This window comes from Bactrocera neohumeralis, chromosome 4 (assembly GCF_024586455.1).
Source record: "Bactrocera neohumeralis isolate Rockhampton chromosome 4, APGP_CSIRO_Bneo_wtdbg2-racon-allhic-juicebox.fasta_v2, whole genome shotgun sequence".
In the NCBI taxonomy this organism is placed as follows: Eukaryota; Metazoa; Arthropoda; class Insecta; order Diptera; family Tephritidae; genus Bactrocera; species Bactrocera neohumeralis.
The window spans coordinates 8301715-8319278 of NC_065921.1; the positions used below are offsets into that span (position 1 = coordinate 8301715).

The window sequence follows — 17564 nt, forward strand, 5'->3', positions numbered from 1 at the left end:
TATATTTGGCACACTTGATATTCCAGTCAGTTCCTTGGTAACACTAACTGGTGTTATCTTATTCCTTCTACAAATGCTGACAAATTGCTTTACATTTATATAATTTTCAACAGTTTGCTTTCATCTTTATTTCAACTCCCACCACATTCTTGGGTGCCACCACTTCAATTACCAATTTTCACCCTCAATTTTCGCCGACATTGTAATTTGTTTCCCTTAATTCTACAAGTGCAGTCAACTCATTGCAAATTATACACATATACATACATACATAGATGTGTGCATGTCAGCTTTTGGAAAGGGGAGCAAAATTGGTTGGAACAATGCATGGTGAAGTTGAGTTGGAATATCTAAAAGAGCGTCTGGATACCAATTTTGATTTACTTTTTGGCAAAAATTTGCTTTAAAAAATGTTATATATTAAATATGGCAACTCTCTTTTAGAAAAACTACATTTAAATCTTTGCCATCATATTTGCCATATATTCATTGCTATAAAATCGTACTTGGCAACAGTGTTGAGCCAAAAATAAACTCAGCCATACATTTATATGCATAAGCACACACACAACACACACCAACAATTTTTGCGTTTACCACAGCCCGCTTCATTTGGTTTCTATGATTGCCAACTCAGCGTTACCACCCCGACCCACACCTGCCTCCACCTCAGCACATCTCCTTACTATATTTCGTAAAATCTCTGGCACATTCAACGCTAGCAATCCACCAAAAATTATGCTGCAAATTTTACCTCGAACTCACGGACAGCTTCGAGATTTCATTAATGGACGAGCGCAGGAAATATTTAGGGTTGTTTGCAGTCTTGCCTGTGTGTAAGCTGGTCGTCCGCCGCCACGTTTTGGGTGGTGCGACGAGCATGCAGATTTGCAGCTACTCAAAAGCGAAGTTCTCTGCCCGATTGCACAAATAAGCAGTTGGAAATTATTACGCTGCTTTTGGTGTTTATTATTTTGAAATTCAAAATTAGATTTGATTGCCAATTGGGGAGCCGTGTGCAAAGCGAAGCAGCCATAAATGCGTGTACAATTGATTGCTTGTTAATTGGCGAAAATGTTAAGAGTAAGTGGGCCTAAAGAAGTGTTCGGAATTAGCAAAGATTTTTCATTGAATGCGGAGAGAAATGCTTTAGGAGTTATCGAAGTCATATTATATTATACTCATACTTAATAATGTTTTATTGGTGTTGTTATTACATTTGGAAGTTTCATTCATTAAGTTTTTATTGAGATGTGTACCGCGAAACCACACAAAACATATTTATTTTGCTGCTCGTTATACACAAATAGAGCTCTAGAGGTCGCCCAAACGTATGACTGAAGGATTTATATTTTTACTCTAGTAATAATAATACTTTTTACGCAGCTTTTGAGGATTAGATTTTTGCATATTTTTTAAATATTATTACATATATCTATAACTTTATGCGCTTTTGCCAAGAAAAGACATACTCTGATTATTATTCCATTGTTCCAATACTCCCTGAGACGTTGAAGAACAATTTTGCATGTCGGATATGCTGCTTGAATGCTTCAAAAATAAGCCGCTTTTCCTGATGATGAAAATTAAATTCATTACGACAACGCAAATGCAAAAAGTCATATGTGAAACCTGGCCAACCAGTCAAATCAACGGCAAGGCCAGAAGTCTATGATGCCAAGGCAACAGTCTGTATTTAGTGGAATTAACCTATACTATGAGCTACTAGAACCGTACGAATAATTCAACAGAGAATGAAACCAACAATAATTCATCAAATTTAAACGAGAAATTGGGAGAAAAATGTCCGGAAATCGCATCTAGTCGCGGAGTAATAAGCTTCTATCATGATAAGGATGAGCCTCATGTTGCAAGACCGGCTGAAAAACCGCTGCTGCTAAGTTTCACCTCACTCACATTATAGTCCAGATCTTGTCTCTACTGACTATTATTTGTTCCTGTCGATAAATAATGCGCTCACTGAAATCCTCTTCTCATCAGAGCAGTGAATAAAAAAGTAGCTTGGTTTATTCGGCACACTTCTTTTGTGATGGAATTCACAAATTACCAGGTGAATGTAAACAATTTTTAGTTTCTTTCGGGCAACACTATGAATAATACTTAAAAAGGATTTTCCTAAATAAACGCTAAAATTTGAAAAAAAAAAAACCACGAATATACCTGTAAAGTTGAGATCCAATCTGATGCAATTAAAGAATATATGTACATTGAATTCAATTTGCAATAATCCCTCAAGAATGATGAAACAGTGGTTTATTATCTTCATATGGATCGTTAAATTCAGTAAATTAATACCTCGGACTTATTTGGTGCTTTGCCAGTATTTTCTCAAGACAACTAGATAACTAAAATTTTGCGAAAACGACGGTACTATAATATCAAACCAACGAAACTCTCTAGAATATTATGATAAAGCTGGTATGCACTATGTATAAAAAATAATTCAATGAAGAATGACTGTTGTGTAAAAGGTGTATAAAGGTAAGCAACACAATTCCTCAGATCCGAATTTTTAGTTAAAAAAAATTAGAACTGAAAACTTGAAACCGAAAATTGAATTTTTGCAGATATTTTTATAAAAAAATTAAAATTTCAGTGAAAATTTCGCGACATTTTTTTTCAAATAGTTGTAATCGAAAAAATCCTTCGTCCAAGTTCTTTAAGATTGTATCTCAAAGATCTGTATAAAATTTCATGAAGATCGGTAGTAAGTAGCTCTCGAGAAATCTTGTCAACCGACTTCATAAACACAGTTTCGAGGAAAACGCATTTAAATTTAGAGGACTGTGTCGCTGACCTCGGGCGGGCAACTTTCCAAGGCTGTATCTCCGAAGCTATTATTCGGATCAACTTGAAAATTTAGGACTATACTCTGGAGGTGTTTTAGAATTTAATAAAACAACAAAAAAATAAATATTCTGAAACTCTTAAGCCCATGTAACCCCTTAAGACTTTTGCATCCTCCATCATTGCATTTTAGAATGATCAATCTATGTTTCTAGACAATTATCTGAAACTGGTTTCACTTTTTTATTAAAATATCTGATATTTGGCAGAATTAATGCATACAAATTAGGTATTAAGTAGCTGCTGCATTGTCGGACACAATATTGGTTAGTAGTATTTCACCAAAGCTATTAAAGTAAATATTTAATGCGAAAGCATAGCCCAGCGCATATGTATATGTATGTAAATCAGGCGCCAGCTGGTCGGGAGCGACATACGGATAACGAAAATGTATTGAAAAGGCAGCAAGTACCAAGGGTACATAATTACAAACAGGCATATGCCGCCTAACAGCCTAGAAATCCGGCGAGGGTGCGGGTGTTAGGCGATGCCACGCATGCTCGGGCAAATTACAAATGCATAAACCGCACCACAATTGCAAATGCGCAGACAATGTTTTGTGTTAACATTATTATGAAGCCATAAACAGACACACAATTAAATACATGCACACACACACACATGTGTATGTATATGCATGTATTTGAGTTTAATGTGTGTACAGAGCCCAAATCATAGGTCAAAATTACAACAGGGAAAATGCAAATAAAATTTGAATAGAATGTTGGCAACTCTACAATGTCATGTGGCAGTGATTTAATAGAGCTCCTCGCATAAACACGCTGCCACATATATGTATATTTGTGTGTTGGTGCGTTAGTACCAACGTGCTGTTGCTGCCTTTGCTGCTGGCAAGGCGAAATAAGCATGTTGTTGGGCGAGCTCTTCAGCAAATTCAAGGCAAACACTTATTTGCTTATTGACACTGCAGCGAAACGAGGGAAATTAGAAGCAGCGTGCGCCGGGCGGCCGAGCACAGACAGCCCAGACAGGGTGGAAGTGAAGTGCAGCGCCGGCAGCGTGACGCTCCAATCGGGGTGGTTTTTCTAGCCGAGCCCGAGCCAGCGTGTTTACTTTATGCAGGCCGCTGCCGCTGCTGCTGCTGCTTCTTCCTTCACTAGCGCATACTTTTCCACCGGCACATGTCCTTTGCAACGTCACCGGCATACACAAACAAGTTGGCATATATATTCACACTCAAACACATATATTTATGCGTTTGTTTATTTGTATGCGCATGCTCTGTTGTTGTTAATGTAAAATTCATGGATTATGCTTTGCTGCTGTACTGCTGTTATTGTATTAAAACACGTTTTCGCCGCTGCACTTGGGCGACGTCGCACGGCAGGCGCACCAAATAGGGGTGGTTGTGGAACAACAACAATTACAACAACAACAACGACGACACTTTGCAATACAAACGCACTGTGCGCGCTTACTTTAATCCCCTTTGGCACACTTGATAGCTGCCAACTCAGCAACTCCCAGCCGGCAGCCACTCCAACACGCTCACCGAAACTCCAACAACTCGCTGAAGGTTATACATTTTATAATAAACTCTCAATTTTGCAGCCAGCGGCCGTCACAGGCGCGACGTCAACTGTTTGTGTGTGTTTGTGTGTGTGTGTGCGTTTGTGTTTGTGAATGAGGAAAATCCACCACCGTTTTTCTAGACTACGTCTCAATCATGAGTCATTCAGGTGTTCATCGCACGGCGCTGCTGCCAGTGCGCTTGTTACGATGAGTCCTTTTTACTACGCGCTAACATATGTACACACTTTATACCATATGTATACTCGTATATGTGTTGTTGTTTCACCGTTACCGGTTGTATTTGTGTGTACAAGGTATTTAGTGTGAGAAATGTGGCGGTGGAGGTTTTCTGCGCGTTTCGTATTTATTTTGCTGGCGCTATAATTGCCTCACACTCACACAAATATATTTATAGTTGTGAGAACATGCTTTGTAAATATAAGGATATTCTCATTGAGGAACTAGTTGGGCGCTAACTACTTCCGAAATGAGTGGAGAGATTGAAAAATGCTAAGAAATTGTACCAATTAATGGAAAAAGTCTTGGACCCAGTGCATGAAACTGTCGAGGTTAGACCGATTAATATTATGTGTTTCTTTTAAGTTGTGATAATATATAAAACATGGAGTAAAGAGAAATGCATATTTTACAGTACTACTACGTCTCTAAGTTTCCAATTAACATCTTTTCATTTTCTTTTCAATTAACATCTTCGATCCAGGTCCTTAGGTCGTCCAAAATTCTTCCAGATCCATAGGTTCTTCGATGTTTCATTTTCAATGTTACAAGACTTTTTGGGTAGATTGAAGATAATATATCGTTGTAGTCAACAATTTTTCTCGATGTTCAACTTCCATCAGTAAACAATGACTAAACTTTGGGTGAATTTAGGTATTTGTAACCTGGGAAGGTTCATGAAATATCCATAAGCAATTTGGAAATAATTTAGGACTTGCTATACTCTGAACAGGTTATAAACGGTGGAGCAGACGTTTCATTGCCCGACCATGAAGAAGTTCGAATAGCAATTACAAGTCTGAAGAACCAAACAAAGGGGGGCCGTTGGATTGCTTGCCGAGCTATTCAAATACGGCGGTGAAGAACTGATAAAGAGCACGCATCACCTTCTTTGTAGAACATGGTCGGACGAAAGTATGCACAACGATTAGAACAAGTGCGCTCAACCCAATGCACAGAAAGGAGAACACCATAACCTCTTCTAAATTCGGTGGGATAAGCCTCCACAATATATGAGTTTTTATGGAGCGTACTGTATGAAAGACTAGGGTCCCACGTCATTATTGACACTTATAACTTCGAAGTCGTAAATAATTTCATCTACCTTGGAACCAGTATAAACATCACCAAGCAATGTCAGCCTGGAAATCCAACGCAGAATAACTCTTGCCAATAGGTACTACTTTGGACTGAGTAGGCAATTGAGAAGTAAAGTCCTCTCTCGACGAACAAAGACCAAATTCTACAAGTCATCCCAGTGGCTAAGAGGGCTAGGTCATGTCGCTCAAATGGATGAAAATACTCCAACTCTGAGAGTATTCGTCATAGTACCGCCGGGGAAAGCAGAGGAAAAAGATGACCTCCATGCCGTTGGAAAGACCTGATGCAGAAGGACCTGACTACAATTGGAATCTCCAATTGGCGCCACATAGCAAAAAGGAGAAACGACTGGCGCCAATAAAGAAGAAGAAGAAATCAGGAACATAAAGTGAACAATGAACGGTCCAGATCTATCTTAATGTTCCGACCTCGAAAGAATTTTTCCAATATTGACTCGAACAATATATATCAGAGGTCTACTTATAATAGAAAAAAAACAGCGTTTCTTATATGAAAGTTCATTGACCTTCTCCACAGTTCAATTTCTTTTGCCTCACTTCGATGTACTGCGGGGAATAAACGAACGAGCGTTTCATGCGGCTGGGGCTCCAAGTGACAGGCGGCATTTGAGTTAAACGCCAGCATAATTTCGCAGCCGCCGTTGTTGTGGATTTCAGTGTTTTGCGTGCTTCTGGAATTTTCTTTTTATTGCAATTTTCGCTGACATTCTCATATGAGGGCGTTGAAAAGTGTGCGCGCAGCATTCCGGCGATTCGGGTGCCATTCATGCTTGGAGGCTTTTTCAAGTAGTAAATTTACAATCTCTACCATACATACTTGTAGGTGTATGGCTTTGTTTTGAAACGTGATAGATATGTACATACATACATATATAACATGCATGTATGTACTTACGTAATATATACATACTTAAATACATACAAACTTAAAATTCGTGGGTGAGTATGTGAAGTGATTGAAACTCTATACAAATATATGAAAGTTATATGCACCTTAAAACATGATAAAAGGGTAGGGTCGTACTAACTGTCAGGCTCTACATATACATAAATATATGGATGCACATAAACTTGGCTGCGACCAATTGCAAATACATTTTTTTTTTGCATTAGCAAATACGTCGAAAAAATCTTTTCGTATTTTGTCAATAGATGGCGTTGCACTCGTATATCTCCAGTGTTACCAATCGCATTGTGTCATACCATATAGTGTTGGAAAAGTGAGTTTTAACTTTCATTTAACCAAAAAAAATTAAAACCGTGGAAGTTGAAAATATAAGAGCTGTTCAAAAATTAATGAAAATAATGAAGAAATTCGCTATATTTTGAAAATTTTCTATAAAAAAGGGAAGAATACCACACAAGCCACCAATGAAATTTGTGAAGTTTACGGAGAAGATGCTGTAGCACATCAATGGTTCGCTCGCTCCCGTTCTGGAAGTTTCGATGTGAAAGATGCACCTGGCCCTGTCGTTGAAAAAGTCCATGAAATTATGGAAAAGATTGACTTTACATAAGCAGCCATGACATCGCTAAGGAACTTAACATTCATCATCAAACGGTTTTGAACCATTTAAAAAGGCTGGCTACAAAAAGAAGCTCGATGTTTGGGTACCACATGAATTGTCTGTGAAAAGTTTAATGGATCGAATTAACACCTGCGGTTCTTTGCTAAAACGAATTGAAATCGAACCATTTCTGAAACGAATGGTAACAGGAGACAAAAAGTGGTTCAAATACAACAGTGATGAGCAAAAAAGATCATGATCCAAGCGTGGTGAAGCTTAACGAATGGTCGGAAAGCCAGGATTAACGCCTCGAAAGGTTATGCTGAGTGTTTGATGGGATTGGAAAGGAATCATCCACTGCGAGCTGCTCCAAACTGGTCGAACGATTGACTCTATATTTTACTGTCAACAACTGATGAGCTTGAAGCAAGCAATCGGAAAAACACAGCCAGAACTGATCAGGGGAAAGTTCTTCGTCTTCCATCAGGACAACGCTAGACCACAAACATCTTTGATGACTCGGCAAAAACTGGGAGAGCTTGGTTGGAAAGTTTTGATGCATCCACCATATCGCCTTGACCTTGCACTATCGGACTTCCATTTGTTTCGGTCAATGTAGAACTCACTTGATGGAGTAAAGTTGGCTTGAGAGAGGCCTGTAAAAATTACTCTTCGCAGTTTTTCGCCGAAATGGCAAAAAGTGGTCGACCAAAATGGTACATATTTGGTTCATAACAGTTCATTATAAATATAAAAAAATTAAGTTGAAGTTTGATTAGAAATACGAAATGACTTTTTCGACTACCCAATATACTGTATAGAAGTTATAGTAAGGAAAATCGAAGGCTTACAGAAAAGCAAACCTCGAATATTTGAAGAAACTATACCAATAAAATCGATCAGCTTTTCAGGAGACATGAAGACATTAAGTAGGACAATTTGCTGATATAAATAAAATTGGTCCAGTTCGAAGAAACCATATAGCATCAGAAAATAGGTCATCCATAAAATCCAATCCTCGGAACGTTTTTCTCAATTTTCATGCTGGTTCTAGCATGGCAAAACATAATTTTTTAATACCAAATTTTGAGCAATTTTAATTCTCAAACTAAGATCTTTAAGGCAACACAAAATTTTACAAAAAAAAAATATATACAAAATTCGTCAAAATCTTCCTTTCTCCAATCATAAATGCAAAATCTGCTAAAAGTTCGATTCAGACAAAACTTCAACACGCGCTGAATATTAATTCAGAAAATCGATATTTTCGTAACAATATCGTGTGTTTGGTGACCAATATGAATGCACTCACTGCGAAAAGAAAAAAAAAAAAAAAATGAAAAATTATCCACGAAACTGAATGCTTCGCATGTTTGCTCAAATTTCGGCGGGGAATATTTTTTACCCGGGTATGAGTGCAAGCAAACCCCGCTGACGACGGTGAATGTCAAAGAAATATTGTTGGAGCTGCGAAAGTAAAAGCTTTGCCAGCGTTAACAAAAATAATAACGACAGCAAGTGCATTAAAGTGCTGCAGCATAGAGGAATATATAACAGAAACAAGAAAAAACAACAACAAAAAATCGGAAAAAGCATTCAGAAACCAGCTGTGTGGAGCGCTGTAGAGCTGCGGGCGGCGAATATTTATTTGTCACATATAAGCGAGCACATCCATCTAGACATGTTTGTATGCTGGTCTGCGTGTCGCTTTATTTGCGCATATTTGTCGAATTTCAACCCTCTCAATTTCCCAATGATGACTCCACTTCACTTTGGACGCTTTTACCGACGACACAGACACAGCCACACGCGCACACCCACACATCGCCACATACGTTGCTATTGATTCTTGTTGTTATTATTGCATTCGCATGCCATTTTCCCAGCATATCCTGATTCGCATCTGCCTCGTTGCTGCCGCTGCTGCCATGTTGTTTATATGGCGGTTTCCGTTTCCTTGTTTGCTCTTGCGTGACTGTCGCTCGCCGCAATGCTCGCTGTGCTTCAATTCTGCAGCAAATGTATGTGTGCGTGTGTGTGTGTGGCGCTGGTCATATTTTTGTTTGTCCAAATGCGCCTGTATCGGCTGTCGGGCTGTCTACTTTATTTGTCTGCATTTGTGCCCGCGAGGGTGGCTGGACGTCTGTTCGTTCGATTTTAGTCGAAAGGTGAAAGTTTACTTTTGGGTAATTCGAAGCAAAATTCCAGTTTTTGTCTGCGTTGCTAACTTCGTCGTCATTATTTATTTATATTTGTAATGCATTTACTATTAGCGCTTTCATTTGTATATCTGTATTTTTGTGTGTCTGCTTATATGCACGGCTGGTTAGAGTGACGTTATAGTTTCCTGTCTAAATGCTATAAAGCATTATAAATGTGAATTTCCTTGACTTGGTGTTTGCCTTGTTTAGCCAATATCCCTTGGAGCACTAACCAATAGTTTACAAACTTCGTGCAGAGAGCGCAATAAAAATCTATGGCGTGTGACTAATATCCTTCACAGCACATTAACTAAAATTGAATTTATGGCTACACTGACATATTTAAAATAGACTAAGTACTGAATAAATTTGTTTACCAATTTACACACATAAATGATTATAAATTGTAAATACATTTATTTACAAAGAGAATTTGGTGATTTTAACCTATAGGGTACATTCACTTGCAGATCGATATTGTTGCAAATAAGAAGCAATTTTTTTAAATTCATAGGTCAAAAAAAAAATTGAAGAAAATCATTCGTCTTCGCAACCGTTTCGTTTGATACTTATTTTGTAATATTTTATTGAACTTAAATTTTTAAAAAATATGGCAACTCTATAAAAATTTGTACAAATTTAAAACAATTATTTTACTCTTCGGAAAGCTTACTTTTACCAGAAAAACACCTTGTGAAATGCTTTGTTAAATTGTGCTATTTTAACAGGTGGCAACACTGTTAAAAATTTTTAAAGAAAAGCATTCATTTTCAAAACTATTTCGTTTAATACACGTTTGATAATAATTTTATGAACGAATTTTTTTTAAATCTGGCAACTCTATAATAAAATTTATACAAATTTAAAATACTTTTTTTACTCTTCGGAAGGCTTACATTTACCAGAAAAATACTTTGTGCAATAGTTTTTTTAAGTTGTACAATTTTAATAGGTGGCAGCACTGTTCAAAAAAAATCTAAAGAAAAGCATTAATTTTGGAAACGTCTCGTTTGATGCACATTTATTAAATATTTTAATAACATTAATTTTTTTGAAAGGTGGCAACTCTATAACAAAATGTGTAAGAATTTCAAATACTTATATTACCATCCGTAATGCTCACTTTTACTAGAACTTAACGTTAAATTATACTCTATTAAGTTTTTTTGAATACGTGGCAACGCTGTCACTTAATTGAATAAACGGCAACTCCATTCGAAAATATAGTATGTCAACATCTAATATTTTTGAAATTCGAAAATATATTAACGTCTAACATTTTTTCTACAACTTACAGTAAGCTTAAGGTACGGTTTTTTTGGCACAAATTTTATACACATTTTATAGATGTAATTATTCTACGGATGGCAACTCTGTTCCGTAGAATTTCTAAAATAAAAATCGTACACGAATACCTTCCGAAATATCTTTTTAAATGCGTTAAAACAACATTTTATAAGTTCAGATTTACGATTATGAATATCTGGCAACTCTGTTAAGTTCTATAAACTGAATACTCATAAAATCCTTAGTATTTTCTGCAAAGACTTTAACAAGTATAAGTCAATTAGGTAAGACTCAGCTTAGTTTTTAAAATTAATCTAACTTCAAGAGTGATAGAGATAGAGATTACGGCAAGTTTTACCGTTATTTTTTCGGCTTAGACAGATGTGACCAAGATTAACAAGAATTACAAACACGAAATTGAGCGTTATACGCTACATGGATTTGTTTTTGTTTCTAACTACATATGTTGCCTCCACTCATTCTATGGCTTATGACGTCACGATGATGCAACCTTGTTTCTATCGCTCGTGTCTAACTTCTGCCTAGCTACCAAAAGATTTAATTTGGATCATCTAACTAATTGGTTTGAAAATTCCGATAATTTTGATATCAATTTTATCGATTAAGTATTATATTATTATAAACTAAGAAGGTTGCCATCCGATTAAAAATTTTCATATAAATAAATATTTTATAGATGTATCTTTGGAAAACAGAAAGCGAAAAGTGGTAACTTCGATTATAAGTATTTTTTGAGCACATAGCTAAAATAGTAAATACTTAAAATGAGTCACTTGAAGAACTTGAGCAGGAAGCAGGAAACAGTGACGTACCGGTAAATAAAATAGTCACAATACATCCGCACATCCTTGAGATACAAATAGAGAGGAGTATATGCCTTGCGGTTCTTTTCATATGCAAATCTCGAAGAGGACATTGTCTTCGGCAAACATTACGTAACACACATGTTTCATCTAGAATAATATATCCACTTGTGTGTACTAAATATATACATACATATATACATATACAAATATATATACTTTCTATCTAAAATATTGTATTTATCTTGGAGAATTAAATATTTATTTACACAGCAAGTGCGATGAGCATCACCAGCCTGATGCCGCCTTGGGGGTTGTATTACGCCTTTGGAGGGTGATTAAACAAACATATGGCCGGTAAGAGAACATAGAATTTGTTGGGCAAATAGCCGCACGTATTCTACAAAGTCATGTAAAGTTGTGGGGAGCCTGCATACAAAATGTGCCATAACAGTTATGCTTATAAGGGAAGTCGTTGTAGAAATTGTTGTAGGCAAACATATTGATTTTATTCACTTGTTACTATTCAAGGCTGTGCAGCTGCTAGTGGCAGCAGATAAGCGGCAACAAATCGAGTTCATTATGAAGAATGAAGACGCAATCTACCTTCGGCAGAGAATAATTAAAGGTGATTAACCTCCGTTGCTATAGTGATTACTCACAAACATCGATTGCTAAGCATATTACAAATGTTGGTACTTTGAATGTGGTTTACTGGAAATCATGTTTCGAGCGAGGTGAAGTTGGCTCGGACGGCAAAAGTGAAATGAAAACAATTTTGCGAAGTTATATGTATATAGTACGAGTATATTCACCAGGAAATTATAAAATAGCTTCTTCATTATTTTCACTAATTTTTGAACAGCTATAACTTTTTTTCAACTTCCCCGAATTTAATTTTTGGTTAAATGAAGCTTGAAATCTCAGCTTTCCAAAATTATATGGTAAGACACAATGCAATTGGTAGCACGTGAGATATACGATTGCAACGACCGAATGACAAAATACGAAAAGACTTTTTAGACTAACCAATATATTGGTTATATCTGACAACGGAAGCTGAAAATTTCATGATATACATATACTTGTATATATATAAGTAATATGAGGTAGTGAATCGTAAGTAATAAGAAACTCAACTGCAATTAAATAAAAAAAGCTTTATTTTTGTTGTAGAGAAACTGAAATTTAGCACGCAGAAGTCAGATACAAGAATCGTGTTGGCCGTTGTTATCGAACCATCTGGCAAATAATTGTCTATATATATTTAAAGAAATATTTTTTCCTTTTTTAATATTGCTGAATTCTAGCAATAGAAAAACCAAGTAAAATTCACAAGAAAAAAATATATTTCCATAAACTGGATGCCACTTACCTCATGTCATTGAAATATACTCAGCATGCAGACACTATACACATTTATATTAAATATTCCGGACGATGAGCAAAAGTTTCAAAATACCAAATCCAAGTTAATCCACAAATGAAAGCTTTGCTATTCAACACACTATCACCAATCACCACTATTTAAGATTCGTTATTTGTTGCCACAGTTGTTAATAAATGAATTAAGACACTGGCATTCAGAAAATATTTTGCTGAAATTAAAGAGAGAAAATTCTGGATTAGACCCATTTCATTAAATAGTATTTTTCTTGCTTTTCTTTGTCTATTATAAAGCCATTTATTTATAGCCGATTATTTAGGCATAAATCTTCGTCAATTGAGGCATAAAATGTCACATAGAAATGTAAATTAACTAACTGAATGAGCGATTTTAGCTAAATGGCCAGCATTTAAATAAGCAACTCAGAAAAAATCACTAAAAACAAATTAGCAAAAGCAACATTGTTTGTATGTATAATAAATTGAGCGTTCGCCGGCAGCGCGAGCATTGACTTTTGCGCAGTTCACCCGAAGCTTACACACAAATATTTACACATTTATGTATGAAAATAAATATATATTTTTACATGGAATCCATTCAAATAGTTTAAACGCTTTTAGCCAAGTTCAACGACGAAGCAATGATCAAAATAAAAAGCAAAAACTTTTCTCCGCACTCGATTGCTGAAATTCCTCAGACTTTTCGCACAAAATTCATCATAAATCATTGAACTTTGCATTGCGGGTAAATGTCACAGAGAAATTAGGAAATTATATAAGATTTTACTTTGCTGTCATCGTCATACTATGCTCACCTTAATGACAGTCATTAAACAAATATGTAATGTGTCAAGTTCTTGTCATTAATTACGTTAAGTAATTGTCGTTGGCTTCAGTTTTGCTCGCGAATGGCGAATCGAACAAACAACTGGCATACTTTTATATCAATTTGATTAGCTTATTTGAACAGAAATAGAATAGCAAGTAAAATTGGTGAAAGTTCAAAGCGTACATATATGGTGAAGAACATAGAAGTGCCAAATCGAACATAGCTACTTTCGAAATCTTCCGAAAAATTCGAATATTTGTTGGTTATTTCTTCATTTTGTTTAAATTGGCGAGTTTTGAAATTTGGTAGGAACAATGTAATATTTACAGTTGAGTCAACTTTTGTATTATTCAACATCGTTATCAGTTTTGAAACGTTTTGTAGCTGTTTAGTGGGTCTTTTGGTGCGTTTTTGAAAAAATTTAACAACTTTTTTAATACCATCAGAAAAGACATTTTAGTAATTGTAGGGCTTATTACTTTTTATACTCTCGCAACAATGTTGCTAAGGAGAGTATTATAGTTTTGTTCACATAACGGTTGTTTGTAAGTCCTAAAACTAAAAGAGTCAGATATAGGGTTATATATACAGTGATCAGGGTGACGAAGAGTCGAAATCCGGATGTCTGTCTGTCCGTTCCGTCTGTCCGTCCGTCCGTGCAAGCTGTAACTTGAGTAAAAATTGAGATATCATGATGAAACTTGGTACACGTAATAAGAAGGTTAAGTTCGAAGATGGGCAAAATCGGCCAACTTCCACGCCCACAAAATGGCGGAAACCGAAAACCTTAAAGTGTCATAACTAAGCCATAAATAAAGATATTAAAGTGAAATTTGGCACAAAGGATCGCATTAGGGAGGGGCAATTGTTTTGGAAAAGTGGGCGTGGCCCCGCCCCCTACAAAGTTTTTTGTACATATCTCGGAAACTACTATAGCTATGTCAACCAAACTCTACAGAGTCGTTTTCTTCAGGTATTTCCATATACAGTTCAAAAATGGAAGAAATCGGATAATAACCACGCCCACCTCCCATACAAAGGTTATGTTCAAAATCACTAAAAGTGCGTTAACCGACTAACAAAAAACGTCAGAAACACTAAATTTTACGGAAGAAGTAGAAGGAAGCTGCAAGGCTTTTTTTTTTAATTGAAAATGGGCGTGGCGCCGCCCACTTATGGACCAAAAACCATATCTCAGGAACTACTCAACCGATTTCAATGAAATTCGGTATATAATATTTTCTTAACACCCTGACGACATGTACGAAATATGGGTGAAATCGGTTCACAACCACGCCTTCTTCCAATATAACGCTATTTCGAATTCCATCTGATGATATAATACATATATGTATATGTACATTAGGAACCAATGATGATAGCGGAATAAAACTTTACAAAAATACGGTATTTGAAAAATTTGTTAATGACTATTATGAAATCTCGATTATCACTTTACCATGCGAGAGTATAAAATGTTCGGTGACACCCGAACTTAGCCCTTCCTTACTTGTTAAAATGATATTTGATTGAAAATTAGTATTGTTCGATATTAGGTCAATATAATTTAATATTTTTAATTAAAGAAATACAACAAGTAAAATAACGCCCGATCGAGGTACAACATTCAGTTCTAAACAGTTCCAGGGGTTCATTGATAAGCATGGTATTCAAGAGTAAATAAGACTGCTCTAAATACTTTAAAATGCACGAGTGGAACGTCCAAAACAGGGGCCATGAATTTCTAAACATCGAATGGAGTATCAACTCCCAATGTAATGAGGTCACCAAATTCACGCCAAATGAAATCGTGTTTCATTTCAATCCGATGGATGTAACATACATATAATAATACTAGTATGATACAAGCTTTACACGTTGACGTTAAAGGTAATGTAGATATCGACATTAAACGAGCAACATCACGGTAGAGGATACCATGAGCAACTTCATGGCAGAGAGGACCAAATGGAATGACCGTTACGACAAAAGATAGCAGTCGCTATGAAAATACGATATTGGGGACTTAATGATCATCGATCATGTCCATAATGCGACAGGTGAGTCACATAAGCTGGATCCAGTATTCAAAGGTCCATATATCGTTTCGAAGGTACTCAGCTACGATAGGTATAGTATATCATCGAAGATCTACCAGATTCAACACATACACAAAGGCGTTATTGTAATACTTGTAGTGTAGATCATATGAAACTGTAGTATGCATTGAGCCCTGAATTAGATGGGGACGACGAAGACGAGGAACGTCCTTTCAGTTTTTTTCGAGTCAGAAGCATTCGTTTGTAAACAAGCAAGCAGAGCAGTCGCTAGCGGGCTCAAAATATAGCAATATAAATTTTAAATAAACAATTGGACATTCTTGACAGTAAGATTCCACCAAATTTCGTGAATGATTTTATTTTTGTACAAGATTAAAATAAGAAACTCAAAAATTTTGTTATTTGAATTTTTCACATAAGGTTTGAGGTTATGTGAAAAAAATATTTATATGAAAGTTATAGACCTTTTCACTACCTACAACCCTGCCATATAATATATAATATTTTACTATAGGGCTGGTAGCTTTGCTCGAAATAGAGATAAACGCCGAAAATAAACAAAGCAGTTATTTCAAAGAACCTAGGGTTTAGTAAGCGTCTCCTTATTTATTGTGGGCAAAAAATAGTAAAACTTACAATAACACTCATAAGTGTTTAGTATAGTTTGTCCTTCTGAAGTAAATTTCTGATAGCGAAATGTTCAGAATGTTGGAAAAGGCCTTCGGTGATAATTGTTTGTCACGAGAGAGTCTCTTGATTGGTACAAATTATTTAAAGACAGTCGAGAACGCGACTGATGGCCATCAACTACAACTGACGACCAACACGTCAATAAAATAAAGGAATTGGTGCTTTGAAATCGACAATTAACAGTCTACGATCTTACTGACATCGGAAGGTTCATTGAAAACCGTGAATCATTAAGCGCATTGCAGGCTATTTCGGGAATTGACTTTAATAACTGTTTCGAGGATTGAGAAAAACGTTGGCACAAGTGTATTGGGCTCAAGGAGGATTACAGCGTTTGTCCGGAAAGTAATAGGACAGAATCGATTTAAAAAAATTTATTGAACCAATCGTTAAAATTCTTTAAAACTTTCAAAATAAGCTCCTTCTGCGTCGATGCAGCGTTGTCAGCGTGATTTCCAAGCATTGAAGGCGTCACGTAAGGCATTCTCCGGAATAGCGTTGAAAGCCGCGGCGCATGCAGCTTGGATGCCCTTTCATCGGCCTTTTCAGGCAAGAAAACGTAGCTGTTCACAAAAAAGGCGGTGTGAGCGTTTTCGTAGTGCAACTTCCAATCGGCTGCGATGTCTTTTCGTACCCGATTGACCCTTGTTTGAGTCTCTTGAGGACTTCCACGTAAAACTTTGACGTTGACGGTTTGTTCAGGGGGAAAAAAATTCATGGTCAAAAAAGACAATGAGCATCGTTTTCACTTTGTAACGCTTAACTCTGCTCTAACGAATGCTTGGCTATACACTGAATCCTATACCCTGAGCATGTTATAAGGTGTATTTACAAATGATCACCGTGACGAGCTGATTTAGCCACGTCTGAAGTAGTCTCTCAGTTCTTGAGATATCGATCTGAAATTTTGCATACGCCCATTCCTCTGTCAGAAGCTGTTCATTTGTCGGAACCGCCGATAGAGGACTACTGTAGTATTGTATGGAAAACTTTTTCATTTAACTAGATCTCTGCATGAAA

At 36.3% G+C, this 17564-nt stretch overlaps 1 protein-coding gene across 2 annotated transcripts in view; it reads right to left on the reverse strand.

The window, feature by feature from the left end:
• Positions 1-17564, reverse strand: part of LOC126756870 (protocadherin-like wing polarity protein stan) — a 133607-nt gene that overhangs the window by 103248 nt on the left and 12795 nt on the right. For both annotated transcript variants that reach the window (XM_050470336.1, XM_050470337.1), the window contains exon 2: positions 12955-13177. The gene's annotated coding sequence lies outside the window, so the exon portion shown is untranslated. The remainder of the gene's footprint in view (positions 1-12954; positions 13178-17564) is intronic.